Source organism: Dicentrarchus labrax, unplaced genomic scaffold, assembly GCF_905237075.1.
Source record: "Dicentrarchus labrax unplaced genomic scaffold, dlabrax2021, whole genome shotgun sequence".
Classification (NCBI taxonomy): domain Eukaryota; kingdom Metazoa; phylum Chordata; class Actinopteri; family Moronidae; genus Dicentrarchus; species Dicentrarchus labrax.
This window is the reverse complement of record NW_026136701.1, coordinates 13,609,749-13,623,191: the sequence shown is the minus strand read 5'-3', so window position 1 is coordinate 13,623,191 and position 13,443 is coordinate 13,609,749. Positions and strand designations below refer to the sequence as shown.

At 37.9% G+C, this 13,443-nt stretch overlaps 1 protein-coding gene across 4 annotated transcripts in view; it reads right to left on the bottom strand.

The window, feature by feature from the left end:
- Nucleotides 1-4,391, bottom strand: part of tnn (tenascin N) — a 36,159-nt gene extending 31,768 nt beyond the window's left edge. For 2 of the 4 annotated variants that reach the window (XM_051405678.1, XM_051405687.1), the window contains exon 1: nt 4,140-4,391. The gene's annotated coding sequence lies outside the window, so the exon portion shown is untranslated. The remainder of the gene's footprint in view (nt 1-4,139) is intronic. The other 2 variants (XM_051405697.1, XM_051405707.1) reach the window with 2 other exon arrangements.
- Nucleotides 4,392-13,443: the final 9,052 nt, after the last annotated feature.

The window sequence follows — 13,443 nt, the reverse complement described above, 5'->3', positions numbered from 1 at the left end:
ATCCCCCAGCCACCATAATGATACCATTATCAGATTAACAGAGATTCTGAGCAGTGCGAACACCTGACCTTTTCAGTGGTCTGAAAAGGTTTTTATGTAATTTTTTCAATAGCTGAAGTGGAAAGCTACTTCAGTCAAATAAACTTTGGCTTATGAATCTTTACTCTGATGATTTACACAGGATGTAACTCAAGTAGTTTTGTGATTCAAAACTCTCCGGTCCTTTTAAAGGGAGACAAATAGACATGTAATTACCATGACCTGTTTCTAACTAGTCCAAACTCAATACTGCTGACCTTGTTTGGTTATTTTAGCTGTCTTTTTGATTGCTGCTGGTCAAAAGCTTGAGGTCGGAGACTGCTGCCAGTGCAAGAAATCCAAGCTATGACATCACTGGGAAATTGCTTTTTTGACCCTATATGGTGGCCAAAACCTTAGTGGGTGTTTTATCAATGGCCAAGACTTTGGAGGGCAAACCAGAGATGAGGTAAAAGAGACATTAGGGGTAGGAGATGGAGAGAGACTGGAAAGTAAGTGAAATAGAGATGAAAAAAGTTAAAGAGTGAGAGAGATTAAGTGAGTGAGAGAGAGTGAATAGGTGATAGAGGGGATGATGGAGGGAGTGTGTTTGAATCAGTGACAGCCTAGCAGTTAGCCACATTATAGACAGTATACTATAGCCGTGTGGAGTGGCACTGAGCACTGGCGCGCAGAGATGCTTAACAAGCATGTTTATGGCTCCCTGTCAAGGTTTTATTTGATGCTCGCCGTTTTCAGGCCCTTTTCTTATTTCTCTTGGAGGAGATAGCACTGCGACCTTCCAAGCATAGCAGAGGGCCACTACTGACTGCTAAGAATGTCCCGGTTTAGGAAAGAAAGACAGATGGAGGGATTAATGGAGAGAGGAAATGGGGGATAGAGGGGGAAGTGGCGCTGCAAGATCTAAGAATTGCTGTCGGAGAGATGGATGGATGGATTGGTAGAAGAATGGTTGGGTGGATGGATGGATGGATAGAGAAATATTTTGACTGATTGATGGATAAATGATCAACAGATGAGTGCTCGGTTGGCTGAATGTATGTGTGGGTGGATCAATGGACTGATAAATGATTGAAAGGATAGATAAATAAATCAGTGAATGGTGGACGGATGATAGGTTAATTGAATTTTGGAGAAAACAGAAGGGATTTACTGGATGTTGTACAATGGACCAGTAATATAAAGATGTTGAACTCTGGTTTGATATCAATGTCCAGCAAATTCATTATTTCAGGCAGCTGACTGTCAGCAGTCAATATGCATAAGACTGCAGAATAAATCAGAAAAACAGAATGGCTTCAGCCTGGTGGATGTTCTCATGGCCCATCCAGATTGCATTTCAACCTGGCTTTCCCTCTCAAGTAAAATTCAACATGTCCATAAACACAGTTAAAAATTCCTTCCTGACAATAACTTCTTTATGTCAAAGCAGAGCTATGTCAATGGGCCTGTAAAATGTTTGTTGACTACCTGGTGATGTGTGTTCACTCTTCTATATGAGACAAAGAAGTGCATTGGACCCATGTGTGTACAGTATATATGTAAAACTTGTCATTTATAGCTTACAGAGACAAGAGGGGATTCCCTCCAAAGGTAACACCCACAGTTTAATCACCTGGAGACAATACTGTCTGGATCCACAGATGCCTTTCACTGAAGGCTTCCTGACAAGCTGTAAGAATGCCCATGTGCTTGTGTGTGTTTCTAATAATCTCTGTTTGCTCTCAGAGCTTTGGGAACAGTGAATGCACTAAACATTTGGATAAACAGAGAAAAGGAGGGGGAGACTATGAGTGAAACAAAGACAAAGAGCTGCAAAAAAAAGTATTGGGACCACAGATACACAGAGAGAGATAGGCAGAAGCAGGGGACTTGGTCAGTTTGTGCACATTTGCCCTATCCTCTCTGGAGAGCCATTAAGCCTCAGACAAAAGGCCGACTGTTTTGCCAGGTTTCAGCTCAAGGCAAATCTCATTGGACCAAACCCACAAGCCTGAGGATGAGTAGAAGAGAGGGTTTAAAAAGGGGAGCAAGATCGTGCCTTTATGTGCGGTTATAAACTTGTGAAAGCTCCTTTCCCTTCCTCTTTCCCTCCCCTTGCAGCAGCTTGTAGACAGAACAGGGAAACTAAACTGAATAAGACGAAGCTGAAAGCAATTATCGTCTGAGAGCAAAGCTCATATCTTCATGATTCTGTCTGCTTCCTGCTGCCATACAGACCACAAGTAGACCTCGATAAGGACCTCGCTTCATCAGAACCATAGAGGCTCCATTCCCCTTAGTGGGGCCGTCAGATGAAAACCTAACCAACTGAAAAGATAGAAAAAGAACACAACCCGAGCATTATTAAAACAGCCTAAGTTCCAGACAGCGATAAGTTTTTAAAATAATAAAAATGTGTTTTGAGTGGCTTTCATGTGCCCAGGGGTCATTTTCAATCAAAAAAAGTAAATGAAAAAACTGGAGTTTTGAGGTTTCCATGAAAGGAGTCATGTTATGCAATCTGAACACTTTTTATAAGCCACCCACTCAGGGTTGTGTGTGTCTCTCTCTCTCTCTCCGTTTCTCTCCTTCTCCCTCTCTCTATCATTTTGCATGGCTGAGGGCCCACATCTGTAGCTCATTTTGCAAGGGCTTCTGTGTATTCCCTGAGCCAGCACAGTAGCATTAAAGGTAAATCTACTGGATCGACAGCCCTATGAGAATATCTATCACCCCAGCACATAGTTATTATAAATATTTATGTTATTATCATAGAGGGAAATTAGTGCTGGCAGCTTTGTTGACAGACAATATAGGATTATCTACAGTACAATGTGGATATTAACTGGATATACTAATCATAAATAATACCTCAAATACACATTGCTGTCTGTCACAGCTTCCCCAAAGGGAAAATAACTTTGTTGATATATGTATTATTGTTTTGACATATACTAAGTAAAAGTAACAATATAAAAATACTTAATTACAAGTAAAAGTCATGCATTTAAAATGTTACTGATGTAAAAGTACACTTATGCATGATAAATGAACCCTGTCAGCGTAATATTATTATATCATTGGATGGTTTACTGAATGATTTATTTTTGATGCATTAACAGGTAGAGGTACTTTGGTCAAAGTTGAGCTACTTTAAACAGTTTCATACTGTTGTGTAGTTGAATCTACAACAATACATCTTATTTTATAAGATGGCTTCATGTTTTAAAATGTAATGGAGTGAAAAAGTACAATATTTGCCTCTGAGAAGTGGGATAGAAGGATAAAGTAAAATAAAATAATAGAATAAAATAGAAATTGTCTAATAAAGTAAAAGTACCTCAGATTTATACTTAAGTACAGTACTTGAGTAAAGTCAACTTAGTTACTTTCAACCGCAGAACAATATACAGTATATTCAATGATTTTAGTGAATGAAGAAAGAAATCACACTCAACAACTGAGCATCCTTACTTTACAAACGCTCATTCAGTGTCAAAATCCTACCACATATCAGTATTGTATCAGTATCACTGACCAACATCTCCACAAATGTCTTACAGACAAGGTGCTGTCAAGCAAATGCAAACTAACATAACAACAGCTTCAGTCCTGTCCAGGACATATATATAAATAAATTATATTATTTAAATTACAGGTTACAAGTTAAACTGAGGGAAGTTTAGATGGAGGAAGAAAGGGAGATGGGAGAGAAATACACACTGAGAACCAGCTGAGACAGAATTAGTAGTGTGAGAAAGATTGATGGCTAGAGAAAGAGGGCTAAAAGGGAAGAAAACATGTAACTGGTCCCCATGGGGTCATATAGAAATAAATAAGAGCTTGCTCTCTCTGAACACAACAGATTTAACAACTTTAAATCAACTACTGTCATTGAAGTTTTTTTTCTCTTGATACTCATCAAATATAACTTCCATTTAGTCTGTATGTTAACGTCGTACAATAAATGCCCAATCTAATCTTACAAAGCCTTCCAGTAAAACTTCACACATAAACAGGTTAATTGGACTAATAATGGCCAGTAAACTAAATCCTTCAATAATTAAAGACGGTAAAGTCAGTAAGGTAAAATTGACAAAATTAAATTGTTGCCTTACCCTTGTGGATTTTCTTTAACTTTCTCCTCCTCTACTCTCTTTCTTTCTCTCTTTTCTCTAAAGGACTGAACGTCACCAAGCCTCTCCCTCTGCCACCTGTTGACAGGCCCAGGCCAGTGATTCAAAGACCTCTACGCTTGCAGTGACTTTTGCTCTCTCCCTCCCTCTCCAATTGTTAAAATCTCTCCCAAAATGCCTATAGGCCAATGGGCAGTTAGTTTGGGAGTGTCTCCTCTCATCTCCTCCTCTCCTCAAGCGATTGAATGAAAAAGCAAAGGGAGAGGAGGAGAAGAGAGATAATGAGCACCATTTAATACTTTAGTATTCCCCTGAGTAAATCCCTCTACCTAAACATGCCTATCACCTTGCTTCTTCATCGTCTCAACACTTTCTTCATTTTTTAATAACTGATTTTTTTCCCCCTCCCTATATGTGTTCGGCTATATAGTAGCAGAGGAGGTCCAAAATTAATGTCTTTAGCAGAGGGAGCAGGGCCTTAAACACCACGGTAACCGGATAAAGGTTAGATTCAAAGGGGCAAGATCGAAGCCAAGAAAAATGTAGAGTCAGCTTAGGATGGAAGGAACCACCGGGGAGAGGTTATTTTTGACAAAATACATTTTTAAAAGTTAAACATGTACACAAGAATACACAACAATACTTAAAAATGCCACATTTGATTTGGATTGATTTGGATTCAAATGACGTGGATACAACAGTGAAATACAGATTATACTTAATATGGAGACATTAAAGAGCTCTAGGGGCATTTCTTGGAATAAAACCATCTGGGGTTATGTGTTTTTGAAAATCTCTTTTGAAACATTTATTGTTGGTTGGATGATTGGCAGTAAGACACTGAAAAAATCTTGACTTAATTTGACATTTAAGTCCTATTCCCTCTGAAATGTTTCTACATTTTTTTGTGTGAAACCAGGACACCGCTAAGCATGCTGTGAAGACACATAACAAGCTAATTCCTTCAAGCTGACAAAAAAAACCACAAGCATCACATTTAAAACTCACCCCCTCAGTCTGCATTATGACTACTTTGAGACACGCACACAATTCCTATTCTGTTTCAATGTGTGCACACAAACAGGGGCAGCATACACACATAAGCATCTACCATGACCATTACCAAAGACCTCAGGTGTCAAGGTTGGCAATATTTTACGCCGACAGGGGCTATTTGTCTCTAAATATATAAGTAAGGTTTCGAATTTCTGTGGTAACACTGAGGACAGAGGGATTGTTCATGTGAAACTGGAGCTGAAGCTGAGAGGCAGGTGTGGTTGTTTGTACAGAACAAATGCTGCTTGAATTTTAAATTGTACTCTTTGACATGTATGACAACAGATTTTTGTTCCATCTGTCTTTTCCCTCAATGTGCGATATTGAGATACTTGGGACCATACTGTAGCAAAAGACTAGATATCGTAAATTAGACAAAAATAAAGATAATAAAGAACAATTTGACAAAAACGGGAAAGGACAAGTAGTGAAGACCATCCAAATGAATACTAACTGGTTTACTGACGCACATTTTAGAAAATATTCTTGTTTGTCTCCATTGTCCGTCCACTTGGGGGCAGGGTAACAAGCTGTAATTACAATATTGACATATTTCCACCACATAACATTGATATAGTTAACTTGTTAGCGAGCTGTTGCTTATTTAACATCTGGCAAACGTTGCCACATTATCATTAATTTCGGTGAATGTAAGTGCGATAGGCCTAGTCAGTTTCTGAGGTGCAAAATTTTAGCAAGTAGGGTGAGTTTATCAGAGCTGTGTTTGCTGAAAACAGCTTCCTGCTGCATCTGGAAACAGCACTCATGAGAGCCGTAAGATTGAACCAGAAGAAGACAGGGCAGTAAAACAGTGAGCTAAGAACAACTCCTAGGTCTGAGAGAATTTGGTGAAAATAAGCGTTCGTGACTACAAATGACACATTTCCCATCACATATGCTCATTTAATCTATTGTTAATATGAAAACATTTACTAGAGCTGCTTTAAGGTGTGGTCATAATAGTTTGTGCGTATTGAAGACGCGGTGGTGATGATGTGTAAGTCATGGATGGATTTTGAATGGATTCCCTTTTAAAAAGCAGATTTACCAGTTTTAGGAGAAAGCAAAAAGAACAAGGATTATATTGTTGGCACTGAGAGGCATCATAACTCTTGAAAGATAATATCTGTCATTCTGCAGCAGTGTCTTTGCAGTGTTTTTGAAAGCAAACTGCTCCTTGTACCAGGGACAGGGATAAATGAATCACTGGATGCTCCATAATGACACTGTTATTAGAAAGAGTTTACATTTCCTCTGGAAGTTAACAAGTAACCTTGGAACACCAGTGCACGTAATGTTCAGCCTCAGATTTGGTCCTGTAGCTGAGCTTTCTACACATTTCACTCGTTTCCATTATCAGAGAGCTATGAAACTAGGTCACTTTCCATTATACTATGCTGAGGAACAAAGACTACAAAGATTAATTAAGTTGCCCTAAATTCCATTTTGTCATGTACAAAGCTCTTCAATCTTTGTCATTAGAAAGAGGAATGTGTAAATGTAGAGTTGTGTTAATTAACTCTGGCAGATTGGAGGATAAAATCACCTAGAATCATGTTTTTAAGGAAGAAAGAGAAGAATAAAGGATAGCGAGCTGATATCCCCATTATCAGATTTACTCAGTAAAATAATACATACAATACATCATATTGGTTCAGAAATCAATGACTAAAGAGTACTCCTTTATATGGCATTGCATTAAAAAGTTTTTCATAAAATCAGTGACATACTAGAACTAATACTACTGCTACATAAAGGCTACAGGGGAGGTATACCTGTAGGCAGCAAGAGCTTGCATATTTAGTATGTGTGTGAGTTCATGGTCTTTTTTCCAGTATTGTGTCCTTCATGTTTGCGTGTGAGTGTTGAGATGTGAGCTGACTGTTTGTTGCTTATCTGAGATCAGCTAAAGCTTGGACACAATTACTGGACATAGACACACACACACACACACACACACACACACACTCACATGCACACACAGGCACAGACCAGTCACTCAAACAGCAAAGTTGTCAACATGTTTGTCACAAATGTCAACAAGTATTAAGATTCTATTTCTGTTTCTGACAACCCGTCCACAAGTGCTTTTACTAATTTTGGGAACATTCGGTACATCAAAAGATCTTTTTACTTTGTGGTTTGGTTAAACATATTGACCAATCTTAACCTTGAAAAACATCCTTCCTGCAGACCTACAACTTCCTGCATTCTTGCACTTAGTCGGTTGCAATGCATGATATTGTAAAAATAAAAATGTTTTCATTAAAAAAGATCCTTAAATCCTCATGCTAAATCATTTCATTTCAACCCACCTCTCATTCCATCCATCACTCCTTCCTCTTTTGAACTAATGTTTGAGTAATTCCTAACAAAACAAGAGGAATCGTCAGTTTCAGTGAATATAAAGAATACACATTGAACTCCATTCATGCACTCGTCTGTTGCCTGGACATGCTGTGTGGGAGGTGATGACATTTACAGCGCTTCATGGGACAATGAGAAAATATTTCATGCATGTCACTATACATTCAGGGAAATGTGACTGTTTCCCATTGTAAGCGCTTGTTGGTTTCAGCCCAATGCTGGGAAACTTACCCCACACCAGCAGCAGATGTAACAGAACTTCTTCACAGTGGGGTGATTTTTATACTATGTTTCCTTTAATGCGATGCATGTCTGTACTTTGTTTCCATTCTCTGGGAAAAAGACTTTGAAGTCCTATTAGAAATGCTTCTGCCAGACCAGAAGTTGGTTTAAAGCTGCTGAATGTAGGTGTTTTTGACATCAAAATGCAAACAAAAAGGTCAACACAGCTGACAGACGTATCTGGTCTGTACTCAATAAGCAGGTGGTGATCTTCATTAGTCAGTTTATGACTGTCATTTGCTGCCTTGGAGTCCTCATTAAAGGAAAACTATAACCATCAGCATATGGGATGGATGTGAATATACTTCCTGTGAGAGAGTCTTCCTAGAGGAATCAGCAGCCTCTCTTATTTTATTATTACACACTTGCTGTCACATGTTGGATGGAAAAATCTCTAAATAAATTTGCACTTCCAGAAATAACACTGATAATAGATACTGACAGATTTACAATGCACAAAACACATTATTATAATGAATTCCATGGTTTCATGTTCTTTTGATGACAGTGGAAAATATTGGCCGAGAGATCACTTCAGACTCTACTTTTCAACAAGGTTGGGTTCTGGTTAGTAGGGTTGGTCATAGACTGTGATTTGGTTTACTTTTTTCTCAGGCTGTTTAAACACTGAGGACACAATGGCATTGATCATCCTGAAGAGATCATCATTATTAGGATATAAATGGTTTGTGGTCAGTGGAAGGATGTCCGTCACCATGGTTTTGTATTTATACAAAACTGCATTGCTGCTAGTTGGTTGGATTTTTATAAGCAGCCAGCAAAGCTGTGTTAAGACATGTTGGTAGGGCAACAGTAGTGAAAAATGTTGCTCATTTAAGCTGAAAAGCCACAACATTCTTTCCTGTGAAGCTACAAGAGAGCAACAGAAGTAGATACAATAAACTCAGAAGCTTTAATATAATTGCACTAAAAAGGAAACTTTACAATGTATTCCTGTTTCTAAATAACATAACTTTTAGCAGACATTCACCATAATAAGCATTAATAAATCAAATTGTATGTGAGACTATTAATATTCTTGTATTATTCACTGTTCCTGATAAAGCAATGAGCACTGCTGACATACCTCAATTTTCCCTCCCGCAGATTTTGAAACTGAATGCTTGATAGAGGAAGCAATTTGCTATCATCCTGTTTTTTCCTCCCAGCCAAGATAAATAGCAGCCTTCCTGATGCTCATTTATTTATAGTTAACAACAAACACCATAAGAACCATATGTGAAAACTTGCAAACATTGTTTACAAAGGGAATTTAAGCTGCCTAATATCCTGCCATAATTAAGATGAAACTTAACCATGTATGCCAAAGATGTAATTAACTGAGATAATTACTGCATTATTTATTGCATTTTAAAAAAAAACAAATTAGTGTTTTTGACATGAACTTTTTCAGAAGGTTGTTATGAAAGCTTTTTTTCAATGAATATCTGCATTTGTACTGAGAGGTGCCCCAGCATCTGCTGTCAATCCTTGCTTTGTGGTGATCACAAACAAAACACAAAATTGAATCTTTGCAGTTTATTAGGTTAGACATTTTCAAACTGTATACACCCTAGAACTTATTACAATTTTGGACATGGCGTCTTAGAAAAAAGTGTTGACATACCACATTTTAATATTTGTGGGTCTGGTGTCAGTTCTCAGCAATTGTTCTACAATTTGAGAAATATGTGTTTGCTTTCCTGCTTAGATGAGATGATTGATACCACTCTCAGGTCGGTATGGTAAGTATGAAGGTTCAGCCAGCAGCAAGTTAGTCAAGCTTAGCATAAAAAACAGCTTGCCTAGCTCTGCACAAAGGTACTGTAACAAAACCCACCTACCAGTATCTCTAAAGCTCACCCATTAACTGTTTTATCTCATTTGTTTAATTTATGCAAAAACTGAAGCATAAAACGAGTGATTATTATGTGCCGGACTGTTTCTTTTCTGGGAGCAGTAACGTCGTGTCGTCACCATGAGGGTGGCCTCCAGGCTTTATGCTAAGCTAAGCTAACCGTCTTCTGGCTCTAGCTTCATATTTAATGGGCTGATATGAGATTGTGTATTAATCTTCACATCAAACTCTTGGGAAGAACCTAAACCCTAAAGTTTCTAACTTCGCACTGTAATGTTAAGTAATGTGTAAGGTTTGCACCCAACATGGAAACACTGACCGCATTAGTCTAAATACATTTTGATGGCATCATAACTACTGCATGTCTATCAACCAACCACTTTCAGTAATTTAAACCTGAACCCTCATTGGATCCTTTCAAGTAAATATACAAAAAGCACATTAACTCTTCTCTTTGAACCATATTTAATCACGCACAGGCTAACTGTGGTGGGGGGAACTGAAACATCACTGATTGCATGTGTTTCCTTGTAGATCTGGAAACTGTTGATTGAGGGGAATGATTTGATCTGAAGGGGAGCTACACTATGAGGGGTTGTGTGCAAAATGGGAACTGACAGACGAGTCCAAATAGCACCCGCAGATATCTAACACATGAAATATGTTTAAAGACTGACTAAATGTCTGGCTTGTCTGGGGTTTATTAGGCTAGATTAACACGGCCAACTCAAAGCTCAAAGTTTTTTCCATTCCTGACTGAACATCCAAAAATAGGGGCAACATGTTTTCTATTTGTTTACATGAAAATGACATGATCAGATTAGAGGAAGTTGGACCAAAGCTGCTATCAATGCAACATTCTGCATGTTTACACTGAACTGTCTTGGAGGCTGTTTTTATTTTTTAGCAGCGTAAACTGAACGTGTGTGACTTTGGTGGAAAGCAGATCAGATCATACGATGCACGGGAGATAAAGGCTAAGTCATTTAAGGGAAAACAAACCAGAGCCATATGGAGGTTTGGTGAATATGTTCTTTTCAAAGCCCTTGTTGTGTGTTCAGATTTCTTTGATGCCTACCACATTGTGCACATACAAACAAACTTGTGGGCAACACATAATTTACATGATCATGAACTATAAGCTGTTTTTCTATCTCCAGTTATCTTTAATGCACACCACAGATGAGCTTTATGTTTAGCAAAGGCAACATGTGCAGCAATTGTTCATGTATGGGCAACACACCCGGCTTTCAAATATTATTTCTCATGTGGCTTCTGTTTGTTAGAAGGTATATGGTAAAGAGCAACAAAAATGATCTTACATTGTAAAAAATGCTGTGGTCTTGTCATAAGTACAGTACATGGTATCTTGTGACAAACTCAGCTTTTTATATATATATATATATAAAAAATGATCTACAGTAAAAATGAAGGCACTTAATTAGGGACTTGCTGTATCTACGCTACAATTCACAAAATAAGGCGAACCTGCCATCAGAATGATAATTAATGAGTCCTTAATCATGTGCATGGAGTCGGTGAAGCACATTAGCAAGTGAGTTAATTGGAACAGACAAAGCAAGTGAAGCAGCAGTCTGACTGATGAGCTGGTGTCAACAGCTGTTACAGAGCTTCCTGCATGGGCTGTTGTGGATACCAGCCCTCAGGGTGCAGTCTTCCTGTCATGAGACCTAGTGTGGAGACCTGACCCCTGGACCACAGGCTCATGCTTTTTTGATCTCACGGACTCCCACGTGGTTTCTTCTGTCCTCAGTGATGAGAAACGAGGTGAGAATTTAAAGAAGAAACGAGCTCAAGCAGGTAAAGTTGCATCACTTCCTGTTAACACTTCCTGCTGATGCTTATTTTATAGCGTTAGTTAAGTTAAGCATAAGATCTTATGACTACTTCCATAAAAGTAGATATTTGGACTTGGACTAGATTTCCATAAGTATGAGAAGAAATAAGAAACACAATCCTGTTAAATTATTACACATTTGTGACAAACCCATGTACTGAAATTGAATTATTTACCACAATATTCTATCCTTTTAGAAAATAAAAATAACCTCTGTGTGAGATATCAGATTTCGGCTGACAGTATAAGGAAAGTTAAGATAGCCTTTCTTGCTCTTTCATAGGGAGTTTTAAATAACCTATTGTATTAATACAATTTGAACACAAAAATGGAAAAAGTGAGCTCTCAAGAATCAAGACTTCCTCAAACTCTGACAAAACGGAAATTATTTCAGCTTTGTAAAATGGCACCAGGAGTTACCCTTCACCTGATTCTCTTGGGTCAATAAGGATTTGTTTTCAAAGCTTGCGGACTACACTTCCTAGAGCACTGGTGGTCCCACAACTAAGTATAATCACAGATGTGTCTGTATCCCCCTCTCTCTCTATTTCTTTTCCCCTACCCTCATGGACTCATTTAAATTCAGACATAACACAAACCAGCTTGTGTTTTTCTTTATGAGGTTATGCATCAAACATTTTATTCACCTAAATAGTGAAGCTCTTGAGGGTGAGAGGAAGAGTTGTTGGCTTCATAAAATCCTCCCCTCAGCAGAACACAAGTGAATGCAGCATTTCTGCAGATGGGGCTCATCATTTTTACTTGACCCAAAAGTCTCAGTTCCAAGTCTTACAATATTGTGATTGATAATATTAAGTATGTAATCTATCTGCCAGGACAAGAAAATGATCAAACAGATGCTATGAGAAAATCAGGCATACGACTCATGCCAACATGGTGTAACTTGTTTGATGGGCACAATTTTTCTTTGAGACTTTGTTTTGACTTGAGTTTTTGTGAAAACATTATATACTATAAATGAATGTTTTAAAAGTCAGACAAATGTATCCGGTGGTTTCATTATCGCAGTATGTGAAAGTAGGAAATGTAGGTGCATAGAATTACATACGACAACAAACCCTTATAACCTTAACAGACACTTTTTAGTGTATATTTTGACTATGCAATTTTACATGTCTAATGACCAGGCTAAAAAATACCTGATGGTCAGTTTTGGTTCTCTCATCTGCTCAAAACGTTCACCTGATATTGATCAAATTTGTCACACATTGGCATAAGCATGTAAGTTTATGCACATTAATTACTTATTGTCCCTGTCAAATATTTGTATTTTGTTTATTTATGGCATTTTAGGAAATTATACATTTACTTTATAACATTATTAATTATAACATATTAGTTATAATTAAAAACAAAGTCTCAGTAGACTTTTGATATTATTAATTATATGAATTCAATTAGTATCTAACCCCCAAATGTCATTTTTAATCATTTCTAAACTGCTTATTTATCAGGTGTAACAATCCTATTTCTGGGAAAGCCCGTCTACTTTACCCTCTTAAATAAACATGCCTTTGGCTAAATTTATTGGCGCGAAGAGGATTTTCTTTGCCTTAAAATGTGAACTTATTCATTAAGGATTTGAGTGTACTTGAATGCATGCCATAAATCTGACCAAGCTCTCTCTTTCTGTCTCTTCTCCTGTGGGAATGGTACACATTCCTGAGGTCTGGAAAGCAGAGACCTCTGAGTCACTCAGGTCATGGCCTCTCACTAAATGAGCTGTATCTGCTCAAATGGACACTGATTACTAAGAGGAGAAGGAGTTCCCATGCTCACGTGTCAGTGAAGGTATCACTAAAGATTGCTGATTTAGCCTGATACCTAACGTCATTGTATACACT